At 45.2% G+C, this 27,468-nt stretch overlaps 1 protein-coding gene across 2 annotated transcripts in view; it reads left to right on the top strand.

Annotated features, from left to right (window-relative positions):
* Positions 1 to 27,468, top strand: part of LOC126161328 (solute carrier organic anion transporter family member 5A1) — a 547,181-nt gene that overhangs the window by 148,865 nt on the left and 370,848 nt on the right. Inside the window, exon 2 of one of the 2 annotated variants that reach the window (XM_049917083.1) lies at positions 3,575 to 3,648. The gene's annotated coding sequence lies outside the window, so the exon portion shown is untranslated. Of the gene's footprint in view, positions 1 to 3,571; positions 3,649 to 27,468 lie in introns of both variants that reach the window. The other variant, XM_049917082.1, reaches the window with a different exon arrangement.

The following is a 27,468-nucleotide window of genomic DNA, read 5'->3' as shown; positions in this document are numbered from 1 at the left end:
GCTGGACCAGATACTTAATTTATTTTCTTGTAAAGCATCGTATTTTAAATATTGATTAAGGGATTGAGATGCTACACCTTGAAGGAAAGGACAGGTACTTTATTTCAGTTTCTATAGTAGTGTGACATCACCAATAACTTTAATCTTGGAACAGTTCAATGCAACTTCAACCCATACGGACACAGACTCTGATTCATTTACTTTACGACGATTCCTCGCCCTAAGAATCAACGGCATTCTAGACATGTAGTAAGATGAACCACGTTCTCGTTACACACTTCACATATCTGAAATGTACGATAAGCAATAACTTCTCGGCTGTTAAGTCTCCAGCCCTGATACAATCTCCACTTTACCACCACGAACTAGAGCCACAGTAACCCAACAATTACCATGTGCACTAGCATCAGCATTCAGTGCGGGCAAGTGCAGAAAGGGCAACAGCCTCAACGGGTGCGGGGCAAAGTCAGGACATGCGGGGACCAAGCAGCAATCGGTATTGTAATTGTAAACTGTCGAAGCTGCGTTGGTAAAGTACCGGAACTTCAAGCGCTGATAGAAAGCACCGAAGCTGAAATCGTTATAGGTACAGAAAGCTGGCTGAAGCCAGAGATAAATTCTGCCGAAATTTTTACAAAGGCACAGACGGTGTTTAGAAAGGATAGATTGCATGCAACCGGTGGCGGAGTGTTCGTCGCTGTTAGTAGTAGTTTATCCTGTAGTGAAGTAGAAGTGGATAGTTCCTGTGAATTATTATGGGTGGAGGTTACACTCAACAACCGAGCAAGGTTAATAATTGGCTCCTTTTACCGACCCCCCGACTCAGCAGCATTAGTGGCAGAACAACTGAGAGAAAATTTGGAATACATTTCACATAAATTTTCTCAGCATGTTATGGTCTTAGGTGGAGATTTCAATTTACCAGATATAGACTGGGACACTCAGATGTTTAGGACGGGTGGTAGGGACAGAGCATCGAGTGACATTATACTGAGTGCACTATCCGAAAATTACCTCGAGCAATTAAACAGAGAACCGACTCGTGGAGATAACATCTTGGACCTACTGATAACAAACAGACCCGAACTTTTCGACTCTGTAAGTGCAGAACAGGGAATCAGTGATCATAAGGCCGTTGCAGCATCCCTGAATATGGAAGTTAATAGGAATATAAAAAAAGGGAGGAAGGTTTATCTGTTTAGCAAGAGTAATAGAAGGCAGATTTCAGACTACCTAACAGATCAAAACGAAAATTTCTGTTCCGACACTGACAATGTTGAGTGTTTATGGAAAACGTTCAAGGCAATCGTTAAATGCGTTTTAGACAGGTACGTGCCGAGCAAAACTGTGAGGGACGGGAAAAACCCACCGTGGTACAACAACAAAGTTAGGAAACTACTGCGAAAGCAAAGAGAGCTTCACTCCAAGTTTAAACGCAGCCAAAACCTCTCAGACAAACAGAAGCTAAACGATGTCAAAGTTAGCGTAAGGAGGGCTATGCGTGAAGCGTTCAGTGAATTCGAAAGTAAAATACTAGGTACCGACTTGACAGAAAATCCTAGGAAGTTCTGGTCTTACGTTAAATCAGTAAGTGGCTCGAAACATCATGTCCAGACACTCCGGGATGATGATGGCATTGAAACAGAGGATGACAAGCGTAAAGCTGAAATACTAAACACCTTTTTCCAAAGCTGTTTTACAGAGGAAGACCGCACTGCAGTTCCTTCTCTAAATCCTCGCACCAACGAAAAAATGGCTGACATTGAAATAAGTGTCCAAGGAATAGAAAAGCAACTGGAATCACTCAACAGAGGAAAGTCCACTGGACCTGACGGGATACCAATTCGATTCTACACAGAGTACGCGAAAGAACTTGCCCCCCTTCTAACAGCCGTGTACCGCAAGTCTCTAGAGGAACAGAAGGTTCCAAATGATTGGAAAAGAGCACAGGTAGTCCCAGTCTTCAAGAAGGGTCGTCGAGCAGATGCGCAAAACTATAGACCTATCTCTCTGACGTCGATCTGTTGTAGAATTTTAGAACATGTCTTTTGCTCGAGTATCATGTCGTTTTTGGAAACTCAGAATCTACTATGTAGGAATCAACATGGATTCCGGAAACAGCGATCGTGTGAAACCCAACTCGCATTATTTGTTCATGAAACCCAGAAAATATTAGATACAGGCTCCCAGGTAGATGCCATTTTCCTTGACTTCCGGAAGGCGTTCGATACAGTTCCGCACTGTCGTCTGATAAACAAAGTAAGAGCCTACGGAATATCAGACCAGCTGTGTGGCTGGATTGAAGAGTTTTTAGCAAACAGAACACAGCATGTTGTTCTCAATGGAGAGACATCTACAGACGTTAAAGTAACCTCTGGCGTGCCACAGGGGAGTGTTATGGGACCATTGCTTTTCACAATATATATAAATGACCTAGTAGATAGTGTCGGAAGTTCCATGCGGCTTTTCGCGGATGATGCTGTAGTATACAGAGAAGTTGCAGCATTAGAAAATTGTAGCGAAATGCAGGAAGATCTGCAGCGGATAGGCACTTGGTGCAGGGAGTGGCAACTGACCCTTAACATAGACAAATGTAATGTATTGCGAATACATAGAAAGAAGGATCCTTTATTGTATGATTATATGATAGCGGAACAAACACTGGTAGCAGTTACTTCTGTAAAATATCTGGGAGTATGCGTGCGGAACGATTTGAAGTGGAATGATCATATAAAATTAATTGTTGGTAAGGCGGGTACCAGGTTGAGATTCATTGGGAGAGTCCTTAGAAAATGTAGTCCATCAACAAAGGAGGTGGCTTACAAAGCACTCGTTCGACCTATACTTGAGTATTGCTCATCAGTGTGGGATCCGTACCAGATCGGGTTGACGGAGGAGATAGAGAAGATCCAAAGAAGAGCGGCGCGTTTCGTCACAGGGTTATTTGGTAACCGTGATAGCGTTACGGAGATGTTTAACAAACTCAAGTGGCAGACTCTGCAAGAGAGGCGCTCTGCATCGCGGTGTAGCTTGCTCGCCAGGTTTCGAGAGGGTGCGTTTCTGGATGAGGTATCGAATATATTGCTTCCCCCTACTTATACCTCCCGAGGAGATCACGAATGTAAAATTAGAGAGATTAGAGCGCGCACAGAGGCTTTCAGACAGTCGTTCTTCCCGCGAACCATACGCGACTGGAACAGGAAAGGGAGATAATGACAGTGGCACGTAAAGTGCCCTCCGCCACACACCGTTGGGTGGCTTGCGGAGTATAAATGTAGATGTGGATGTAGATGTACACATCCACAAAACACTGAAGGGCCATGAAGAATACCTTACGCACCTACTCCGCTCCTCGTAGTAATAGATATATTATCAAAAGGTTCTTAGGACAAGGAATCGTCGTAAAGTAAATGAATCAGAGTCTGTGTCCGTATGGGTTAAAGGTGCACTGAATTGTGCGCAGATTAAAGCTGTTGATGATGTAACACATTGCTATAGAAACTGAAATAAATTACCTGTCCTTTCCACGAGAAAGTACTGGATATTCTAATTTTGTTTTCCTTTTCTCCAGCAGGATTCGATCCGGCAATCGACGAGTCTTTCACCACCGCAGAAGCGAGCGTTAGTGACCAAGGCTACAGAGACGAGGTAAATGTTTCATAAAGCTTAGTGATGTTTCGTCTACATGCTTGCTTTCTGCTTCCTACAGCGGAGACCAGTCGGGAAGTTTTTGCAGCTCGACTTTGGTACTATCCGTTCAGATGTCGTTATCGGGAATAGATTTCACCAGAGTGTGAAGTAGCTTCGCTTTTGGGTACCGGTGCCATTCAGTCTTTGCTGACGTCATAATTGTGGTCTTTCAGGCGACAGGCCGATGGGAATGTAGCTGAACTGCCGTAAAGCGAAACTCCACAGTTCAGTGCCGTATAGCATTCTTGAGTGTGTGCAGTCTCCAATAAGACACTGAAGGTTAACTCTGCTTTGATTATTAGTAATTTAAAACTGCCTACAAATTATTTTCTACCGTGGTATATGTTGTGACTGAAGCATACCATTGCGAAATTGTATCTTTTTTGAATACGTATCAATTTGTATGTTTTTTTTATTTGAATGGCAGAATTTTTGGTCAAGAACAGCTAGACACACAAAAAGAGGATGATACTCAAGCTGAGAAACTAGAGGATTGGAACCTGTCTCGCCGATGTTTTGCACTAGGAAAAACTAGAGCGGAATTGTGGCCAGAGAAATCAGTGAGCTGTTTCAAAGGTGCAACTACTCTGTCACAACCAACTCTCTCTCTCTCTCTCTCTCCCTCCCTCCCTCCCTCCCTCCCTCCCCCCTCCCTCTCCCTCTCTTTCCCCCTCCCCCTCCCCTCTTCCCTGTCCCCCCTTTCCCCCTTTGTGTGTGTGTGTGTGTGTGTTAGATAGTGTAAAGCAAATTCTGTTTCCCATACATCTGCATGCAACTTCAAGCAGTCCTTCCACTTTGAAAAAGAGTTTCTAGAGATACAGATGGGAACACGAGCCAGTGATACGACTCTACTGGAAACGTGGTACTAGGGTTTCGGATATCGGTAACTAGTACTTTTGACGCTTTCTACTTTCAAAAGTTTTCTCTGTTAATTTGGGTGCTCCTTTATTATTGATGAAATTACAGAAACTTGCGTCTGTCAAAGTCGTTTCTGTCCGACGTACAGCGCGCAATTAGTAAAGGTAGGTGTAAACGATAACAACTAGGACGTGATAGTGTGGAAAGCAAAGGCCTAAGAACTAACCTATTGCAGTCACACCGTTAGTTGCTCACACTATCACTAAAACACTGTCCGCTCCGTACGATTATTGAGTGCTACGGCACCACACACAATGAGAACAATACTGTGAGCAACAAGCTACTAGATCCTAACAAGTTATATGTAATGCCCCAATGCCCCTGCAGCAAGGCGAAGGCAGACATCTAAAATTAAGATTTTCCTCACCTGTAAGGTGATTGATGGGTTTGCATATAATCGCAATCCCGTCATTCACCTTACAGGTGAGAAAAATTTCTCTAAAAATGGTTCAAATGGTTCTGAGCACTATGGGACTCAACTGCTGAGGTCATTAGTCCCCTAGAACTTAGAACTAGTTAAACCTAACTAACCTAAGGACATCACAAACAGCCATGCCCGAGGCAGGATTCGAACCTGCGACCGTAGCGGTCTTGCGGTTCCAGGCTGCAGCGCCTTTAACCGCACGGCCACTTCGGCCGGCAAAAATTTCTCTAACACAACACCTACGTTTGGGTCGTTCATGACGTCTGTCTTACCCTTACTGCAGGTGGATTACATATAACTTGTCAGGTCTTAGTAGCTTGTTGCTGTCGTTTCTCTTATTGTTATATGTGTTGCACATACAGTCACAATCTCATCACTCTCCTTATAGGTGATACATATGTCCGCAACCAGAAAAAAGTCCCCTCAGAATCCATCCAAATTTGACGACTATTATAATTATGGAGAAGCGACCCCCTCTCCCTCCCGCCATATAAGCTAAAAATACCCCCATCAGCATAAAACGCACTTTCTGAAAAGAGCTTTTTATCGCATCGACCATGCTTCGGAATATCTAGATCTCTACTCTTGAAACCACTGTGAACTGCATGGCAGAGATGCTGCTGTAATAAGGGACTGGTGTTACAGTCGGCGCACAAGGGACGGGACACAGCATCTCCGAGGTAGCGATGAAGTGGGGATTTTCCCATACGACCATTTGATAGTGTATCGTGAATATCGGGAATTCGGTAAATCATCAATCTCCGACACCACTGCGGCCGGATAAAGATCCTGCAAGAACGGGACCAACGACTACTGAAGAGAATCGTTCAACGTGACAGAAGTGCAACCCTTCTGCAGATTGCTGTAGATTTCAATCCTGGGCTACCTACAAGTGTCAGCGTGCGAACCATTCAACGAAACATCATCGATATGGGCTTTCGGAGCTGAAGCCCAACTCGTGTATCCTTGATGACTGCACGGCACGAAGCTGTACGCCTCGCCTGGGCCCGTCAACACCGACATTGGACTGTAGATGAGTGGAAACATGTTGCCTATCGGACGAGCCTCGTTCCAAATTGTACCGAGCGGATGGACGTGTACGGGTATGGAGATAACCTCATGAATCCGTGGACCTTGATGTCAGCAGTGGACTGTTCAAGCTGGTGGCGGCTCTGTAAAGGTGTGGGGCGTGTGCAGTTGGAGTGATATGGGACCCCTGATATGTCTAGATACGACTCTTGACAGGTGACACGTACGTAAGTATCCTGTCTGACCATCTGCATCCATTCATGTCCATCGTGCATTCCGACGGACTGTCGCAATTCCAGCAGGACAATGCGACACTCCAAACGTCCGGAATTGCTACAGACTGGCTGCAGGAACGATCTTCCGAGTTTAAGCACTTCCGCTGACCACCAGAGTCCCCAGACATGAACGTTATTGAGCATGTCTGGGATGCCTTGCAACGTGCTGTTCAGAAGAGCTCTCCATCCCCTCGTACTCGAACGGATTTACGGACAGCCCTGCAGGATTCATGGTGTCAGTTCCCTCCAGCACTACTTCAGACATTAGTCGAGTGCATGCCACGTGGTGTTGCAGCACTTCTGGGTGCTCGCGAGGGCCCTACACGATATTAGGCAGCTCTACCAGTTTCTTTGGCTCTCAGTGTGTGTATATACAAGTCACAATCACACCGCCGCGCGCAGCGACCGCGCGGTTAGAGACGTCATGTCACGGATTGCGTGGTGTCTCCCGCCGGAGGTTCGAGTCCTCCCTCGGGAATGGATGTGTGTGTGTGTGTGTGTGTGTGTGTGTGTGTGTGTGTTGTTCTTAGCATAAATTAGTTTAAATAGTGTGTAAGTCTAGGGACTGATGACCTCTGCAGTTTGGTCCCTTAGGAATTCACACACATTTGAACATAAAAACCACAATCCCATTATTCACCTTATGGGTGAGAAAAATCTCTCTAATACACCACCTTGCTTTGGGTCATTGTTAATGTCTGCCTTCCCTTTGCTGCAGGTGCATTACATATAACTTGTTAGATCCTAGTTGCTGACGGTACTTTTCTCAGTACGAGTGTCTTATGTATAATCACAATCCCAATATTCACCTTATACGAGGTGCATTCAAGTTCTAATGCCTCCGATTTTCTTTTTTTTTCTAATTAACTACTCACCCGAAATCGATGAAACTGGCGTTACTTCTCGACGTAATCGCCCTGCAGACGTACACATTTTTCACAACGCTGACACCATGATTCCATGGCAGCGGCGAAGGCTTCTTTAGGAGCCTGCTTTGACCACTGGAAAATCGCTGAGGCAATAGCAGCACGGCTGGTGAATGTGCGGCCACGGAGAGTGTCTTTCATTGTTGGAAAAAGCCAAAAGTCACTAGGAGCCAGGCCAGGTGAGTAGGGAGCATGAGGAATCACTTCAAAGTTGTTATCACGAAGAAACTGTTGCGTAACGTTAGCTCGATGTGTGGGTGCGTTGTCTTGGTGAAACAGCACACGCGCAGCCCTTCCCGGACGTTTTTGTTGCAGTGCAGGAAGGAATTTGTTCTTCAAAACATTTTCGTAGGATGCACCTGTTACCGTAGTGCCCTTTGGAACGCAATGGGTAAGAATTACGCCCCCGCTGTCCCAGAACATGGACACCACCATTTTTTCAGCACTGGCGGTTACCCGAAATTTTTGTGGTGGCGGTGAATCTGTGTGCTTCCATTGAGCTGACTGGCGCTTTGTTTCTGGATTGAAAATGGCATCCACGTCTCATCCATTGTCACAACCGACGAAAAGAAAGTCCCATTCATGCTGTCGTTGCGCGTCAACATTGCTTGGCAACATGCCACACGGGCAGCCATGTGGTCGTCCGTCAGCATTCGTGGCACCCACCTGGATGACACTTTTGGCATTTTCAGGTCGTCATGCAGGATTGTGTGCACAGAACCCACAGAAATGCCAACTCTGAAGAGGCAGTCTGTTCAACAGTCATTCGGCGATCCCCCAAAACAATTCTCTCCACTTTCTCGATCATGTCGTCAGACCGGCTTGTGCGAGCCCGAGGTTGTATCGGTTTGTTGTCACACGATGTTCTGCCTTCATTAAACTGTCGCACCCACGAACGCACTTTCGACACATCCATAACTCCATCACCACATGTGTCCTTCATCTGTCGATGAATTTCAATTGGTTTCACACCACGCAAATTCAGAAAACGAATGATTGCACGCTGTTCAAGTAAGGATAACGTCGCCATTTTAAGTATTTAAAACAGTTCTCATTCTCGCCGCTGGCGGTAAAATTCCATCTGCCGTACGGTGCTGCCATCTCTGGGACGTATTGACAATGAACGTGGCCTCATTTTAAAACAATGCGCATGTTTCTATCTCTTTCCAGTCCGGAGAAAAAAAATCGGAGGCCTTAGGACTTGAATGCACCTCGTATATAGCTCATTAAAACAGCTTCTCTGCCATGCATATCACAGTTTGTTTTATGTTGATGGGTTACTTTTTAGTTTACTGGGGGAGGGGGCTCGCTTCTCCATTATTATAGCAGTTATCTAATTTGGATGGAGTCTTATATAAATCGTGGGCTGAGGAGGGGGGGGGGGGGGTACTGGTGGTGAAGTAATTGATTAACAGTCATTGATTGAAATGTTAAGATTACGCTATTACGTATAACATACCATATAAACAAGTTCACTCCCTGTAAAGTCCCCAATTGGTTATTGACTTTGTGCTGATTTTTGACGTCATTGAAGTACAGTGGTACCTCTTGCTGCTAATACAAGCTGTGCTGATGAATAATTCTCGATCGAAACTGTTCTCTTATTGAAGTATGCTTTTAACGGTATCTTACGGTGATTCATGAAAATATTTCTTAAGTTGTGGAACACAACCAATAGAAAATACTTATCCATTGAAGACATGAAAGCTTGCAAACGACTATGTGATCAAATATGAAGGGCTTATTTCAATAGTGGCAAAAGTCCATTACCTCCTCCACTTTTCTGTCTATAATGCTTGTGACATTAATGGTCCAAACAAACAGAAAGAAAGGTTCATCTCTAGCAAGAAGCCATGTGGTTGAATAGTTCTGGTATCTCAACTGCAGATTTTTCAGCGCTCATTTAACTTCAGGACTCTGTACCTCAGAATGAACAAAAATGGACTTGTACCACTATTGAAATAAGCCCGTCATATGGCACGTCATTTGTAAATAGCCGTCTTGACTACATGTGTTACGCAACTCCCATTACGGGTATGCGTGTTTTGTGAAAAAAACTGCCTTTTCTTGCTGCAACTAATTTATTTTTCCCAGACATGTTTCACCTTTTTTTTCTTGCTCTAAGGCATCGTCAGTGGGCTCTATAACGATACAGTTTTGTTATTTTTAGATTATAAAACAGTTCATGTCGCCTTTTTTACGGAAATAAGTAAACACTTACAGTTTGCTGTGATCCGCGTTTCCTCTCATCTGGTCTGGAGGACGCACTATCACTTTATTTCCGAAACATAAGCACAATTTTGTGTTCCGAACCGTTTCGCACTGCTCACCATGTTTCTCCTTCTTTTTTGTGGTGTACTGTTATTCTTTTGCCAGTAGATACACATTTTTTGTAGTGGATGTGGGTGGCCGAGCGGTTCTGGCGCTTCAGTATGGAACCGTACGACCGCTACGGTCGCAGGTTCGAATTAGGTTTAAGTAGTTCTAAGTTCTAGGGGACTGATGACCTCAGATGTTAAGTCCCATAGTGCTCAGGGCCATTTGAACCATTTGAGTTGTAAAGTGTTGAATGTGAATGTAATAGCTGTCAGAGAGTGGTTGAAAGCTTAAGTGACAAATGATTTTACTTTTAATTTCAGTGTTCTGTGGAGGGGTTCATGCATAAGTGAGTGAAAAGGTGTTGGGTGGCATTATTATATTATATTAATCCGCTTTGGGGGCGTTATTTTATCTATTAGTGTAAACAATGAACTGTTTGGCATACTTGATCATTCAACAGGGTTTTCCTGTATGCTTTGGTTTTTTGTATGTGGTAATTTTCTTGTAGTGTAAGGAGGTGGCTTTTTATTTTTTAATTTAATAATTTTCATGTGTTCTTGTCTAGTGCTTGGTTTGTAGTATGTTCTCTCAGGTGTCCTGCAAATGTGGAGTGGTTTGCCCCATACTTCCAACCCCTCTTGTGTTCTTTGTATCAAACATCAAATGTTCTACCTGTTTGTCCAATGTATCTGCTTTCACAAGTGTTCCACTGTACGGTTTCGGCCTGCTGCCATCATCAGATCATTAAAAGCATCGAGATGCAAGTACCATGGTCGAATAATCTACACTCCTGGAAATGGAAAAAAGAACACATTGACACCGGTGTGTCAGACCCACCATACTTGCTCCGGACACTGCGAGAGGGCTGTACAAGCAATGATCACACGCACGGCACAGCGGACACACCAGGAACCGCGGTGTTGGCCGTCGAATGGCGCTAGCTGCGCAGCATTTGTGCACCGCCGCCGTCAGTGTCAGCCAGTTTGCCGTGGCATACGGAGCTCCATCGCAGTCTATAACACTGGTAGCATGCCGCGACAGCGTGGACGTGAACCGTATGTGCAGTTGACGGACTTTGAGCGAGGGCGTATAGTGGGCATGCGGGAGGCCGGGTGGACGTACCGCCGAATTGCTCAACACGTGGGGCGTGAGGTCTCCACAGTACATCGATGTTGTCGCCAGTGGTCGGCGGAAGGTGCACGTGCCCGTCGACCTGGGACCGGACCGCAGCGACGCACGGATGCACGCCAAGACCGTAGGATCCTACGCAGTGCCGTAGGGGACCGCACCGCCACTTCCCAGCAAATTAGGGACACTGTTGCTCCTGGGGTATCGGCGAGGACCATTCGCAACCGTCTCCATGAAGCTGGGCTACGGTCCCGCACACCGTTAGGCCGTCTTCCGCTCACGCCCCAACATCGTGCAGCCCGCCTCCAGTGGTGTCGCGACAGGCGTGAATGGAGGGACGAATGGAGACGTGTCGTCTTCAGCGATGAGAGTCGCTTCTGCCTTGGTGCCAATGATGGTCGTATGCGTGTTTGGCGCCGTGCAGGTGAGCGCCACAATCAGGACTGCATACGACCGAGGCACACAGGGCCAACACCCGGCATCATGGTGTGGGGAGCGATCTCCTACACTGGCCGTACACCACTGGTGATCGTCGAGGGGACACTGAATAGTGCACGGTACATCCAAACCGTCATCGAACCCATCGTTCTACCATTCCTAGACCGGCAAGGGAACTTGCTGTTCCTACAGGACAATGCACGTCCGCATGTATCCCGTGCCACCCAACGTGCTGTAGAAGGTGTAAGTCAACTACCCTGGCCAGCAAGATCTCCGGATCTGTCCCCCATTGAGCATGTTTGGGACTGGATGAAGCGTCGTCTCACGCGGTCTGCACGTCCAGCACGAACGCTGGTCCAACTGAGGCGCCAGGTGGAAATGGCATGGCAAGCCGTTCCACAGGACTACATCCAGCATCTCTACGATCGTCTCCATGGGAGAATAGCAGCCTGCATTGCTGCGAAAGGTGGATATACACTGTACTAGTGCCGACATTGTGCATGCTCTGTTGCCTGTGTCTATGTGCCTGTGGTTCTGTCAGTGTGATCATGTGATGTATCTGACCCCAGGAATGTGTCAATAAAGTTTCCCCTTCCTGGGACAATGAATTCACGGTGTTCTTATTTCAATTTCCAGGAGTGTATATTCATGGGTACTTAAAAGGGGTACATAAAGGTAGCCATTAGGGCTTCATGCCGTTCTATTGCGTAGGGAGCGCAAGAAGAATTATTGCGTAAGCTCCACTGTGCGTTCTGTATTTATATTAAATCTTGTCTCAGCCGGTCTGTACAGGGACAATACGTACGGAGTGGGAGTGTGTTCCTAGATTCCTCAATAGTGCCTATTAAAAATTTGTTAGCGGTGGAAAATTTTAAGGGAATGCGAGAGCACGGGCGCGCACTCACACGCGCGCGCGCGCGCACACACACACACACACACACACACACACACACACACACACACACACACACACACAAGAGGGCCGTGCTGACTTTGGACGTTTGGTCGCGGCGGAGCTGTTTGCCCGTGTCGTGTCCTGCCCATCTGTACTGATAGCCGCTCGCCTAACAATGGTCCACGGGCGAGGCGGCTAAGACTCCCCACACACGAGTCCGTGTGTGTTTGTTTGGGAGGCGCACACAAGGCGAGCTATCCGTTCCCTGTACCGCGCGAGTGCCTCTACAAACAGACGTCACCGCCGGCCCTTACACAGGACAGGGAACCTTATTGTCCGTGCCACTTTAAACCTCAGTACCTTCAGACAAGAAAAAAACAACCGAATGTTATTTATTCGCTGAGACACGTTTCGGCTTTTAACAAGGCATCCTCAGTGGGTGTCATGGAATAGTACATGATTCTTCGTTTTGAGAGCTTCTTTTTTGTGGACTTCATCCCGTATCTCCACGGCGTCGACGTGTTAATTATTGGCTTTGGTAATGTAGAGTCTCCCCTCCCCATCCTCCTCCCACCGTCATCCTCCCCCCCACCCCCCTCGCGGGGCCGTGGGATGGAATTTGTCTACCCCATATGTCTGCGTCTAGTGTTATTCCATACGGAAGTGTCCCATCGTTGTGTAAATGTTGGCGAACCGTGTAACTTAGGTGGGACGTGGGTACCAGCCCGGTATTCACCTAGTCGGATGTGGAGATCATCGAGGCTAGCCAACATACTGGCTCTCGTCATTAATCCACCGGGCGGACTGTATCTAGGCCGGCGTATCTCCCCGAATCCCGGGAGCGGTGTGCTAATTCACGTAGCTTTCCGGGCGCATTGTTTTCACATACAGTTTTTTTTTTTTTTTTCGATGTAAAGCCACGAGGCGGGATTCATTTTTGCGGTCGACACAGATGTCACAGAAAACTATTTTCCTGTACAACTTGATGTAACAGAATGACATTGTATTTCAATGACGTCAAAAGCAGCACGATGTCAAAAACTGGTTGGAAAATTTATAGGGGGTGACTACGCTTATATGGTATATTATACGTAAATGTTAAAATAATCAAATTGCATACATCTAAAACGTTTCAATAAACGTCTGATAATCAATTACATCATCACCAGTAACCGCGACCCCACCCATAGATCTTAAAAGAGCCGGCCACTGTGGCCGACCGGTCCTAGGCGCTTCATTGCGAAACTGCGCTGCTACTACGGTCGCAGGTTCGAATCCTGCCTCGGGTATGTATGTGTTTGATGTCCTTAGGTTAGTTAGGTTTAAGTAGTTCTAAGTCTAGGGGACTGACGACCTCATATGTTAAGTTCCATGGTGCTTAGAGCCATTTGATTTCTTAAAAGAATAGAACTATCACGTATAAAACATCTTCATACCTGTTATTACTTTACAAATTAGTTAATGTGTTAATTTTTTACAGTAAGCATCTTTATGACTGAAGGCGCAAAATCCTAATAATGTTGGTTTTATTAATGTCAGAATATTCACCCATAGACCAATCAAAAAGGAAAAAAAAAATTATTTCCTCAACTATGTATCATATACTGACATAATTTAGCAGGTTCATTCACTGGTGTAATGGTTACTGTCTGCAAATTTGTTGCAAATAGTTAGTAGTAAACAAGTAATAGAATGAGATTATCACTCGGCAGCGGAGTGTGCCCTGATATGAAACTTCCTGGCAGATTAAAACTGTGTGCCGGACCGAGACTCGAACTCGGGACCTTTGCCTTTCGCGGGCAAGTGCTCTACCAACTTCGAGTCTCGGTCCGGTACACAGTTTTAATGTGCCAGAAAGTTTCATATCAGCGCACGCTCCGCTGCAGAGTGAAAATCTCATTCTGGAAACATTCCCCCAGGCTGTGGCTAAGCCATGTCTCCGCAATATTCTTTCTTTAAGGAGTGCTAGTTCTGCAAGGTTCGCAGGAGAGCTTCTGTAAAGTTTGGAAGGTAGGAGACGAGGTACTGGCGGAAGTGAAGCTGTGAGGACGGGGCGTGAGTCGTGCTTGGATAGCTCAGTTGGTAGAGCACTTGCCCGCGAAAGGCAAAGGTCTCGAGTTCGAGTATCGGTCCGGCATACAGTTTTAATCTGCCAGGAAGTTTCAAAAAAGTAATAAATTAAAAAGTCATTTCTGATGCCAAAGTTGTACTGTACGAACCGCGAAAATTTGGTAAGCGTCAATATTTCCCATTTAATTATTTCGTGGGGGGAAGGGAGGGGAAGTCAAGCTGAAAAAGTTTCGAAATGGTCTGAAATTATGTGTAAAAGTTGTTGAAAGTCACCAAGTGCTGTAATTCTCAGATATTGGACGAAGATAGTCTGGGTAATTTGAGCGCCTAAAGACGTACTCTGATAAGCCAAAATATTATGCCCACTGCTAACGTTGGATGCCACCTGGTGGCTTGCGGGTTCTTGACACTGTTAAGAAAAGTACGTAAGCGGAGTAGAGACGGACCAGGGACCACCAAACCGAAAATATGGGCTGCAAATGGGGAGATCCGTTGAGATAAGCGACTTTGACAAAGGGCAGATTATTGTTAAGCAGAGCCTGTGAGCGAGTATCTATACAACGGCGAAGTTGGTCGTATGTTCAGCTGCTGCTGTCGGGAGCATCTGCGGAAAGAGGTAGGAGCAAGGTGGAAACTACCACTAGGCGCTAAATGGTTGGACGACCACGGTTCTTCACAGAAGCGTTCGAAGGCTTGTCTGCTCTGGAAAGGGGGTATTCTCTGGCGTCTCTACCGAAAGAGCACAGTGCTGGTGCCGTACAAGTTTTTCGGAGCACACCGTTCATCGTACATTCTTGTACGAGGGCAGTTCAATAAGTAATGCAACACATTTTTTTTCTCGGCCAATTTTGGTTGAAAAAACCGGAAATCTCTTGTGGAATATTTTCAAACATTCCCGCTTCGTCTCGTATAGTTTCATTGACTTCCCACAGGTGACAGCGCTGTACGGAGCTGTTAAAATGGCGTCTGTAACGGATGTGCGTTGCAAACAACGGGCAGTGATCGAGTTCCTTTTGGCGGAAAACCAGGGCATCTCAGATATTCATAGGCGCTTGCAGAATGTCTACGGTGATCTGGCAGTGGACAAAAGCACGGTGAGTCGTTGGGCAAAGCGTGTGTCATCATCGCCGCAAGGTCAAGCAAGATTGTCTGATCTCCCGCGTGCGGGCCGGCCGTGCACAGCTGTGACTCCTGCAATGGCGGAGCGTGCGAACACACTCGTTCGAGATGATCGACGGATCACCATCAAACAACTCAGAGCTCAACTTGACATCTCTGTTGGTAGTGCTGTCACAATTGTTCGCCAGTTGGGATATTCAACGGTTTGTTCCCGCTGGGTCCCTCGTTGTCTAACCGAACACCATAAAGAGCAAAGGAGAACCATCTGTGCGGAATTGCTTGTTCGTCACGTGGCTGAGGGTGACAATTTCTTGTCAAAGATTGTTACAGGCGATGAAACATGGGTTCATCACTTCGAACCTGAAACAAAACGACAATCAATGGAGTGGCGCCACACCCACTCCCCTACCAAGAAAAAGTTTAAAGCCATACCCTCAGCCGGTAAAGTCATGGTTACAGTCTTCTGGGACGCTGAAGGGGTTATTCTGTTCGATGTCCTTCCCCACGGTCAAACGATCAACTCTGAAGTGTATTCTGCTACTCTTCAGAAATTGAAGAAACGACTTCAGCGTGTTCGTAGGCACAAAAATCTGAACGAACTTCTCCTTCTTCATGACAACGCAAGGCCTCACACAAGTCTTCGCACCCGAGAGGAGCTCACAAAACTTCAGTGGACTGTTCTTCCTCATGCACCCTACAGCCCCGATCTCGCACCGTCGGATTTCCACATGTTTGGCCCAATGAAGGACGCAATCCGTGGGAGGCACTACGCGGATGATGAAGAAGTTATTGATGCAGTACGACGTTGGCTCCGACATCGACCAGTGGAATGGTACCGTGCAGGCATACAGGCCCTCATTTCAAGGTGGCGTAAGGCCGTAGCATTGAATGGAGATTACGTTGAAAAATAGTGTTGTGTAGCTAAAAGATTGGGGAATAACCAGGTGTATTTCAATGCTGAATAAAACAACCCCTGTTTCAGAAAAAAATGTGTTGCATTACTTATTGAACTGCCCTCGTACAAGGAGCTCCTCATCAGACCACCCCTACAACATAATTTCTTCTCTCCGCTGTGTATTTTGGCGAAATCCTAGACGACTTGCAGGGAGCTCACCAGACAGTGGTTGGCAAATGCTTTTTAACGGCGACTTGTCAGAGCAGGATGGACAGACCGTTCCTGGTTGCAGCATCGACCTGCTTCCTATCGATCTGTCCGCACTGCAGTCCAGCGAAGGTCGCGCCGCTAGGACCTTGTGAGGTCCTCGCTCTGTTGCGTTCTCAGCGAGACCCCGACATGCAGGCTGTGACGTCAGACGGCAGAAAAGAGTCTTGATTGGGCATCGCAGGTAGCATTCAGAAAACTTCACAAGAAAACGGCAACGGGGCTACGATGGAAAACGTGCGAAGCTCCCTGTGCAACGAAGCCGGCTAGCAGTCGACGGAAGCGCATGGGAGGCGTCGCGCGAACCAGTATCTACGTCTACATGTAAGAGGGTAATCCCAAAAGTAAGGTCTTCTATTTTTTTAATAAGTACATAGACCTGTTTATTTCTACATTGCTTTACATCAGTTTACAGCTTGAACATATAGCTATTTTTCGACATAATCATCACTTCTGTGCCCGATCTCGTGGTCGTGCGGTAGCGTTCTCGCTTCCCACGCCCGGGTTCCCGGGTTCGATTCCCGGCGGGGTTAGGGATTTTCTCTGCCTCGTGATGGCTGGGTGTTGTGTGCTGTCCTTAGGTTAGTTAGGTTGAAGTAGTTCTAAGTTCTAGGGGACTGATGACCATAGATGTTAACTCCCATAGTGCTCAGAGCCGTTTGAACCACTTTTTATTTTATTCTTGACCTCACTACAGCATTGAGTGCAACTACTGTCAGTAAAGAAAATTTTTGTTTTGTGAGTTCAGTACGACCCCTGTTAAATATAACTGTGGCACGAACTCTCTTTCGGGTTAAATAACATTGCCGACTGACAGTACTGTGACCCATTTATTGACAGCGTGAGGGTCGCTTTATTACAGGGAGGGTTTGACAGGCTAGTATTCTCGGTAGACACTGAACATGTGCAGGCCCCTTGAAGCTTACAGCTAATCGTGCTCCATATGAGACGAGTTTTGTGGGCGGGGAATGGGGAGAGGCCCACAATATCCGCGGCAGCTGGCCGCTTTATGTAAGTATGCTCCGGGCCGGGCCCCGGTATCGATTCCCGGCGCCGAATATCGTTTCCCTGTAACGGCCCACGGCACGCGAGCGCCTGTCCTCTGCGTCACGCAGGACCTGGCCGCTATCAGCGACAGGAGCAGCGAACCGTGCGCTGAACGCGCTGGACTCGCACAAGGCATGTCCCGCGTTCGAACCTAGATCCCGCCATTCTACTTCTCTTACCCATACGTCACGCCAAGCTTATCTTTTATCAGATTTATTTGCTTTTATTCTTCGATTTAATTAACCTGGCAACGTCACGGCCATCGGGATGTCTCACATCTAACGAGGCGTTCCACGAATCGGGACTGAATTATCTAGCACCTAAATCGGTGCAGAGGAAACAGCACTTTATTGCAAATATCAATGAGCAGATTTTGGTACCATAGGTAAGATGATCAAGGATGTTTTAAATATTATTTACATTTATTTATTTTGAATCATCAGTTTTTTGACTTGTTTGATGCGCCCCACCACGAATTCCTCTCCTGTGCTTCTTGTCCACGTTTTCCATACATCCCATTCCTCGCCGATTCTCCAGAAAACCCCCCTCATTCCTTATTTTCAACATGTTATGTCATGTTACGTTAACCGGGGACGTAGAAACGACGGAGAGGCTCCGTCCCCGCCGCAGCCGCAGTGGTCCACAACCCCACGACGACTACCGCAGTCCACTTCACACCTCCGCCGCCCCACTCCGAACCCAGGATTATTATGCGGTTCGGCCCTCAGTGGACCCCCCCACCCCCACCCCCCCAGGGAACGTCTCACACCAGACGAGTGTAACTCCTATGATTGCGAGGTAGAGTAATGGTGGTGTACGCGTACGTGGAGAACTTGTTTGCGCAGCAATCGCCGACATAGTGTAGCTGAGGCGGAATAAGGGGAACCAGCCCGCATTCTCCGAGGCAGATGGAAAACCGCCTAAAAACCATCCACAGACTGGCCAGCTCACCGGACCTCGACCCAAGTCCGCCGGGCGGATTCGTGCCGGGGACCAGGCGCTCCTTCACGCCCGGAAGACCGCACGGCCGACCGGGCGCGCTATTTTCAACATACTTCTGCAGCACCCTATCTCAAATGCTTCGATTCTCTTCCGCTCCGTTTTTATCACAGTCCATGTTTCACTACCACACAGTGCTGTGCTCCAAATGTACATCATCAGAAATTTCTACCTGAAATTAAGGCCTGTGTTAGATACTGATAGGCTTCTCTTGGCTAGAAATTATAAAACGAGTAACTCTGGCAATAAGACTGACCTGTTGTTTAAACGGAATCCTATGGTGTGGCGAAATAGGGAAGAGGAAATGCGAGGCAACACAAATGGGTGTGTTCAGACTAGGGTTGCCAGATTTGTAAAATGAAAAAGGGAATGTTTATAGTAACATTTACCAAGGTAAAATACACATATACCATATACACTGATCAGCCGAAACATTATGACCACTGCCCACCGCGGCGTTGAATGCCGCCTGTTGGCTTCTCGAGTAAGTGACGCGGTAACAAAAATATGTAAGCAGAGCAAACACGGACGGACGTAACGAAGATTTGGACTGAAAATGGGAAAAATCAATTGATACAAGCTACTTAGACAAAGGACAGATTATTATTACGCAGAACCTGTGAACAAGAAAACAGCGAAGCTGGTCGGGTGTTCACGTGCTGCTCTCGTGTGCATCTACGGAAAGAGGCCGCGCGGGATTAGACGAGCGGTCTGAGGCGCTGCAGTCATGGACTGTGTGCGGCTGGTCCCGGCGGAGGTTCGAGTCCTACTTCGGGCATGGGTGTGTGTGTTTGTCCTTAGGATAATTTAGGTTAAGTAGTGTGTAAGCTTAGGGACTGATGAGCTTAGCAGTTAAGTCCCCATACGATTCCACACACATTTGAACATTTTTTATTACGAAAGAGAGGTAGAGTGACAAAACGTTTGATTCGGAGGCTTGTCTGCTCTGTATCTACATCTACATCTACATCCATACTCCGCAAGCCACCTGACGGTGTGTGGCGGAGGGTACCTTCAGTACCTCTATCGGTTCTCCCTTCTATTCCAGTCTCGTATTGTTCGTGGAAAGAAGGATTGTCGGTATGCCTCTGTGTGGGCTCTAATCTCTCTGATTTTATCCTCATGGTCTCTTCGCGAGATATACGTAGGAGGGAGCAATATACTGCTTGACTCTTCGGTGAAGGTATGTTCTCGAAACTTTGACAAAAGCCCGTACCGAGCTACTGAGCGTCTCTCCTGCAGAGTCTTCCACTGGAGTTTATCTATCATCTCCGTAACGCTTTCGCGATTACTAAATGATCCTGTAACGAAGCGCGCTGCTCTCCGTTGGATCTTCTCTATGTCTTGTATCAACCCTATCTGGTACGGATCCCACACTGCTGAGCAGTATTCAAGCAGTGGGCGAACAAGCGTACTGTAACCTACTTCTCTTGTTTTCGGATTGCATTTCCTTAGGATTCTTCCAATGAATCTCAGTCTGGCATCTGCTTTACCGACAATCAACATTATATGATCATTCCATTTTAAATCACTCCTAATGCGTACTCCCAGATAATTTATGGTATTAACTGCTTCCAGTTGCTGACCTGCTATTTTGTAGCTAAATGATAAAGGATCTATCTTTCTGTGTATTCGCAGCACATTACACTTGTCTACATTGAGATTCAGTTGCCATTCCCTGCACCATGCGTCAATTCGCTGCAGATCCTCCTGCATTTCAGTACAATTTTCCATTGTTACAACCTCTTGATACACCACAGCATCATCTGCAAAAAGCCTCAGTGAACTTCCGATGTCATCCACCAGGTCATTTAAGTATATTGTGAATAGCAACGGTCCTATGACACTCCCCTGCGGCACACCTGAAATTACTCTTACTTCGGAAGACTTCTCTCTATTGAGAATAACATGCTGCGTCCTGTTATCTAGGAACTCCTCAATCCAATCACACAATTGGTCTGATAGTCCATATGCTCTTACTTTGTTCAATAAACGACTGTGGGGAACTGTATCGAACGCCTTGCGGAAGTCAAGAAACACGGCATCTACCTGTGAACCCGTGTCTATGGCCCTCTGAGTCTCGTGGACGAATAGCGCGAGCTGGGTTTCACATGACCGTCTTTTTCGAAACCCATGCTGATTCCTACAGAGTAGATTTCTAGTCTCCAGAAAAGCCATTATACTCGAACACAATACGTGTTCCAAAATTCTACAACTGATCGACGTTAGAGATATAGGTCTATAGTTCTGCACATCTGTTCGACGTCCCTTCTTGAAAACGGGGATGACCTGTGCCCTTTTCCAATCCTGTGGAACGCTACGCTCTTCTAGAGACCTACGGTACACCGCTGCAAGAAGGGGGGCAAGTTCCTTCGCGTACTCTGTGTAAAATTGAACTGGTATCCCATCAGGTCCAGAGGCCTTTCCTCTTTTGAGCGATTTTAATTGTTTCTCTATCCCTCTGTCGTCTATTTCGATATCTACCATTTTGTCATCTGTGCGACAATCTAGAGAAGGAACTACAGTGCAATCTTCCTCTGTGAAACAACTTTGGAAAAAGACATTTAGTATTTCGGCCTTTAGTCTGTCATCCTCTGTTTCAGTACCATTTTGGTCACAGAGTGTCTGGACATTTTGTTTTGATCCACCTACCGCTTTGACATAAGACCAAAATTTCTTAGGATATTCTGCCAAGTCAGTACATAGAACTTTACTTTCGAATTCATTGAACACCTCTCGCATAGCTCTCTTCACACTACATTTCGCTTCGCGTAATTTTTGTTTGTCTGCAAGGCTTTGGCTCTGTAAAGTAGCATAAGTAGCATAGATGGCGATCTGTGGCACCTCTGCCGAAAGCGCACAATGCTGGCGCTCGCACGAGTGTTTTGGAGCACGTCGTTCATCGGACATTTTTTTTTTTTTAAAAAGAAAAAAATCTTTATTCAATTGAATTATTTCTTACATTTTAACCCACCACCTAATACATTAGTGGGTCTTAAATCTACATTACAATTCTTTGAATTTTGGCAGCATTTTTACTTCTATTCTAATGTTAGTGAACTTACTTGCTACAGGAAATGAGGAGTTAGTTTCTTGTTGGGTAAGATCTAATTCTACACTTTGCTGACTAATCTAAGGGCTACTTCCTGCAGCGTTACAGGCGTGCCAGATGTTTTGTATAAACCTACTGTGTGGCCGTGCCCACTGAGCTAATCCCAGTGAGCATGCCCCTGGCACTGCGCTGGCCTTTTGAGGATCGCTGCAGGTTCATCGGACATTGTTGAACATGGAGCTCCGCAGCAGACCACCCCTATGTGTTCACATGTTGACCCAACGATATCGTCAATTACGACTGCAGTGTGCGCGGGACCGTCGGGATTCGACCGTCGATCAATGGAAACGTGTCGGCTCTCCGGGTTGTAACGGAACATATTAAAGGCTTTACTGTACCGAAGTATGCGATACCCTCCAAATTCCACCAGTTTAACGAGTATTTATGATTATAGAAAAGTTATTGTGTATGTTAACAATGATTGCATAACATGTCTCCATAAACAGTCAACCCATTAAATTATACTGAATAACTGACCCACACAAAAGTTAATATCACTTGATCACTGATACAGCAAATGTCGTCATGTAAAAACACTGAGTTTATCTTAAATAATTAATATGAAGTACGAAAAATAGTGGACAACTTAGGTATTTTGGATCTCCTTAAATAAAAGTCACCCAGTGAAACGTATTTGTTCACTAGGAGCGTTTTCACTCAGTATTCACGTAAGCAATCCTATTTTAGACGAAAACCGATGTAATTCTTAATAATTCGTGTTATTTACTTATTTATGCAAGTTAGAGAAGTCAGTTGACAAACTTCTAAAAAACGGCCTTTTTGTAACAAAGAATTATTCTGTCAAGTCAACAAATCTGTCTGTCATTTTAATAACATGTTAAATTATGTCACTCGATGCAAATTAACAACTTTTCTGCACAAATTATGATAACAGATGTACATGTGACTTGTAAACTATATCTCTTTTTAGTAGTTCTTCGACAATGTTATAAATACAAGCAGCAAGAACGGTCGGGAGGCAGTCGGAATGTCACTTTGGTAAAGTGTGTTTGTGTGTTATTGTTTGAGGTGGATAAACGATGCAAAGAACATGTAACGGAAGTACTACTTTGTGTTGAGTCATGGTCTTTTAGTGGACAGTGGAATTAAGATGGCCACCAGAGTAATAAATATTTGAAGTTTACATATTTGTTGGTTTCGCTCGTTGTTTATCATCAAAAGCACATAAAAAACACGGGACCTCATGTTTTTAACCCTAGACAACCAGATGTAGAGCCAGCATCAGCATCGAGGCACAGCAGCGATCCAGCAAGCAGCAGTGATTACTACAATGCATTTTAATGGCGCCAATCTAACATCAAGTGCTAATAAGCTCCGTAAATGGGAGTGAAATAGTGGGATTGAAGCAATTAGCAATATCTACGACTAGGCGACCATTACAGGGTGCATCACATTTTTGCTACACTACGACGATGCTCGTCTCCACAAACATCGTAATCGAGGTGAACGGCGGCTCGAAACGTGCAGCACGCCATCGTCGCAGGCTGCTGGGAGCAGTGTTATGCTGTAGGAGACATTCTCCTGCGCTTGCATGGGACCTTGGCAGTGATCGAAGACACGCCGACAGCTGCGAACCACCTGCAACCCTTCAAGCTTGATGCCTTCCCCGACGGCGAAGTCGACTTTCAGCAGTATAATTTGCCGTGTCTCGAAGCCAGAACCGTGCTACAGTGGTTTTGGCATTACAGTGAACTCACGTTGGTGTCTCGGTGACCAAATTCTTCTGACGTAAATCATATGGAATCCATCTGGGCCGCTATCGGACGCCTTCACCGCGTACGTAGATCAGCCGCTAGTTATTTACGCGAATTACACGACCTGCGCGTAAACATCTAATGCCACGTACCTCCACAAACCTACCAACAAACTGTCGGATCCCTGATACGCAGAATCATTTATGTATTTCGTTCCAAAGACGGACATACAAGCTATTAAGGGGCTCCGGAAAGGCTCAAAATCATTAAAAGTTCAATTTTTACTTTTTTGCGTTTTCTGAATCTGCAGACTATTACCTTTTAATAGATATATAATTTATTCAATTCCGAAGACTACAACTATTTTTAAATTTTTTTTGAAATGTGTTCTACATGGGCGTGACCCACTGTGGCACTGTTAAACTGCTGTCAAATGGTGTTATTATTAACGTCCGTGTTCATCAGGTACATTTTAGTGATGTGAGATAAAGTATGTGTTGTGGCTAACCTATTTTCAGAGACTTAGCAGCACCTGAACTGTTGAAAAAGTGTATTCACGGAAAAACTCAAAACCAATGAAAAGGTAAATAGTGTTATATGGTAGAGAATCCCCAAGACTGTATTTGTTGGAATAGAAACACTTCACTTTGGTGTGTATGATGCTGTTGCGACTTTCAATGATGGCAACATTGTAAAGTGCAAGGTATTTAGAAATATGGGAATGAAGATAGGTTCTAACATGGTACGAGCGATGCTTGCTTTAGACAAGGAACGCCTTCGGGCTGCAGACAGGGCTGTAAAGAGTCTAGAAATACAAGCAAGAGTAAACAGGAGGAGGAACAAGAGGAAGCTGGAGGAGGAGTTTGCAGAGGATGAAGATAATCTATCCTTTGGACCTGGAATGCACTAAAAAGTTAATCCAATCTTTGTCGCTCGATTCCCAAAACTTTTATTTTCTCATACTAATTACATGTTTTCTAAGGATCTTCCAAACATATTTGTTTCAAACTTTCAGTAAATGTTACACAGTACCTTCTGCATAATTTAACACAGCCTTTTTCCAAAAAACTGTATATTTTTGAATATATAAATAAAAAATTTTCATTACAATTGAAAAAAAATCATCTTTAATAACTGAACTAAAATTTTGTAAAATCCCTGTGTTAAGTTGTAGCCCATATTCCAATAAATAATCTGTAAAAAGTTCAACTTCCTACCTCAAATACTTTGTGAGGAAAGATGTAATTTATAAGCGTTATTTTAACATTGCAAGTATAGGGCGTTCCGGAGCCCCTTAAGCAGGTGGTCTTAATGTTTTGGTTCATCAGTGTATATTACATTACGCAAAAACCATATAGCCCTTCCAAATTATGCACTAACCATTAGTAGTACAGAACCACACATCTAAAGAAAACAAAAACGAACACATTTACGATTTTCAATGGGTAACGTGTTAGTCGTATTGATTCTAATTGTATTTCGCTGAAACTGTGCAGTTTTTTAACAACTAAATTTCAGTTTTTGCAAATTTAAACATTTCTTAACAGGGCATGCTTTCATAGTTCGCTGTCACCTGGAGTTCATGAATGAAATCATTCGCTCCACAAAGGCATTTGACCTAGAGATGCTGAGCAAAAATCCTACCACTTTCGGAAATCTTTCATAAAACTTGCTCAGGTACTCCAGAAAAGAATTTAAGCCAGTCTGCAACACAATCACCGTGTTTTTCAAACTGTTGATCAAGTAATGACTACTGAATTCCTCATACAGGTCATCTATGCAAATATTTTGACTTGCCTGAAACAGTTCTACAGCCTTTTCAGAGTCTTTGAACTCAGTGCCCTCCTGTAAGAAAAAATATGCAAGAGATGCATAGGGCCTGTCGTCATACTTTTGTTGCAATGCTTTGCTGCAAAAAAGTGGTCTTTCCTTCTCTACTGAATTTCAGAACTGACAATTTGTTCATATGTCTCTAGTGCACGTAAGTCAGATCTTTCTAGTGTTCTACCTACCATTTCCAGCAAACTCCTGAACGAAGAAACTTCTACAAGTCATTTTTTAAGAGAATAAGTTTTAAGATAATATTTATTCCAAAAGTATAATTCTTAATAAACTTAAATACAAAAACGGAGAGTTAATCACTCAATGCATTAAAAAAATGGAGAAAGAAAACGGTTGAATCCATTAAAAACTGGGTGTCGGTAACCCTAATTCAACACAGTCATTATGTACATCCAGAAGATAGCAATAACCTAACGAAGAAACTCCATTGTGAACAGGTGTAGAATGATGATTAACAAGTGACATCGAACGGAAACAATTAATATAGCATGATCATGCCCGGATGGATGGATGGATGAAACTTGGTTACCTAAGTAGAATACGGTGAATCCTAATACTATTACCACCAGCACCACCACCGCCTCCAACCCCCCCCCCCCCACCCAAACCCCCCCCCACCCACCCACCCAACCCCTGCAGGCGTTCGACCGAAGTTGTTCTCGCCTGGTGCGTTCCGAATAAACCGCTGTTTTATTCAGTTGTGTTGCTACCTCTGTATGTGTCGTCATGTCTTCAGACTGAGCGCCAGTTTCGTCAGCTAATTCGTAATCGTCATCGCAAGAGAAGCCAACACTTTCGTCAAAAATTATACCCTAATGAACGTGATTGTCACTTCGCAGCCAGTCAACTGCATCATTAGTGTCAATGTCTGAAATGCGTCAAGCGCCTCCAAGTGGTCGACAATGTCACCAGTTTCTTTATTAAATGTGGAAAGTGCTTCAGTGGACTCGCAAGTGGCTGGTGATAGATTAGTCTTCCATTCTGATACCGAGTAAGTTCCAATGCCAAATTCAGCATAAATGTTTTTCAACAATTCTTATATCTCCAGCCTACGCAGCGTATCTTTTCGTGGATGGAGCCTAGCAACTTATTTCTCTTTGATGCTCGTAACAAAGTGGAGCGATACTGTACTTAACAGTTCAATTTTATCTTTTTAACTGACACCGCATCGAATACTATAAAGTTACCGTACTTTTAAAAATAATAAATAAACAAAAATACGATCTGGAGGAACCGGGGAGATAAATGAGAGCCGGGCCGTATAAAGGAATTTCAATTGTAGTTCTAAACATAGGCCTTAATTTGGGAAAGAAATTTCTGCGTTTGAAAATGGATTTGAATTGTGGACTGTGGGAAAAAATCAGAAAAGAAGAGGATTGTCAAATGTGTGAGGTGTGTTGAGTGTGCTGAAAATTAAGTGGAATGATAAGAAATGAGGAGGTTCTCCACAGTATCGATGGGGAGGGAAACGATGATAGGACGTGTAATAAAGACGTCTAGGAATGACTTCCGTGATGCTAGAGGGAGCGGTAGAGGAATTGAGGAAGAGGAAGTCACATTTAGGAAATTATCCAACGAATAATTGAGGACAGTGCGTATGACTTCAGTTTGATTGCAGTGTGATTTTTGTAGACATCTCACTTAATCGATCCTCCAGCGTTGCCATCCAGAGACACCAGCAGCTTTGCTTGCAAGCAAGGGAATGCAGCTTGCGTGGGGGGCTGCTAGCTGCGCGTTTACTTTGCCGATGGGGCGCGTGTTTCGTAATACAGACGCCAGCTTACCCCCGCAAGCTGCACTTTGGATCGTCGAGGGAACGTTGCGAGGGGCAGGGTGTGGTGACTGCTGATAGCCTAGGGGAGGGGCTCTCTATACAGCCCCCCGCCCCCGTGTACACACTCACACATACGCACAAGAGAGAGAGAGAGAGAGAGAGAGAGAGAGAGAGAGAGAAGAGGGAGGGTGGGGATGAGAAGGTTTATTGCGGAAGAGTATGTTGCCTTCCACGTGTCTGTACGTACACAACCTCCAGCACAAACGCTTAAAGGACACACATTTTCTACTTAGAACCGGTCCACATACAGTGTGTCCGAAAAATCCCCGTACCCCCAGGCCAAAGCAGCATATTAAATATTGGAGTACTTGGATTCAAGAAACATGTATCAAGCGGATGTATATGTACACCACCGATCACGTTAAGACGTTCCTCGAAGTGCGCGACAGTGTGTGCCCAAAAGCGAATGGGAAAAGTTATGTATGGTTAGACGCACCATAAAGCGCACTTCTGTAGTGCAGGCGCAGAGAGCAAGCTGTCGTATAGCAGCTCAGAAATTTTTGCTTTCTTTGCGGCCACTGCATTA

Source organism: Schistocerca cancellata, chromosome 2, assembly GCF_023864275.1.
Source record: "Schistocerca cancellata isolate TAMUIC-IGC-003103 chromosome 2, iqSchCanc2.1, whole genome shotgun sequence".
NCBI classification, from domain to species: Eukaryota; Metazoa; Arthropoda; class Insecta; order Orthoptera; family Acrididae; genus Schistocerca; species Schistocerca cancellata.
This window is presented reverse-complemented; position numbering and strand designations above follow the sequence as displayed.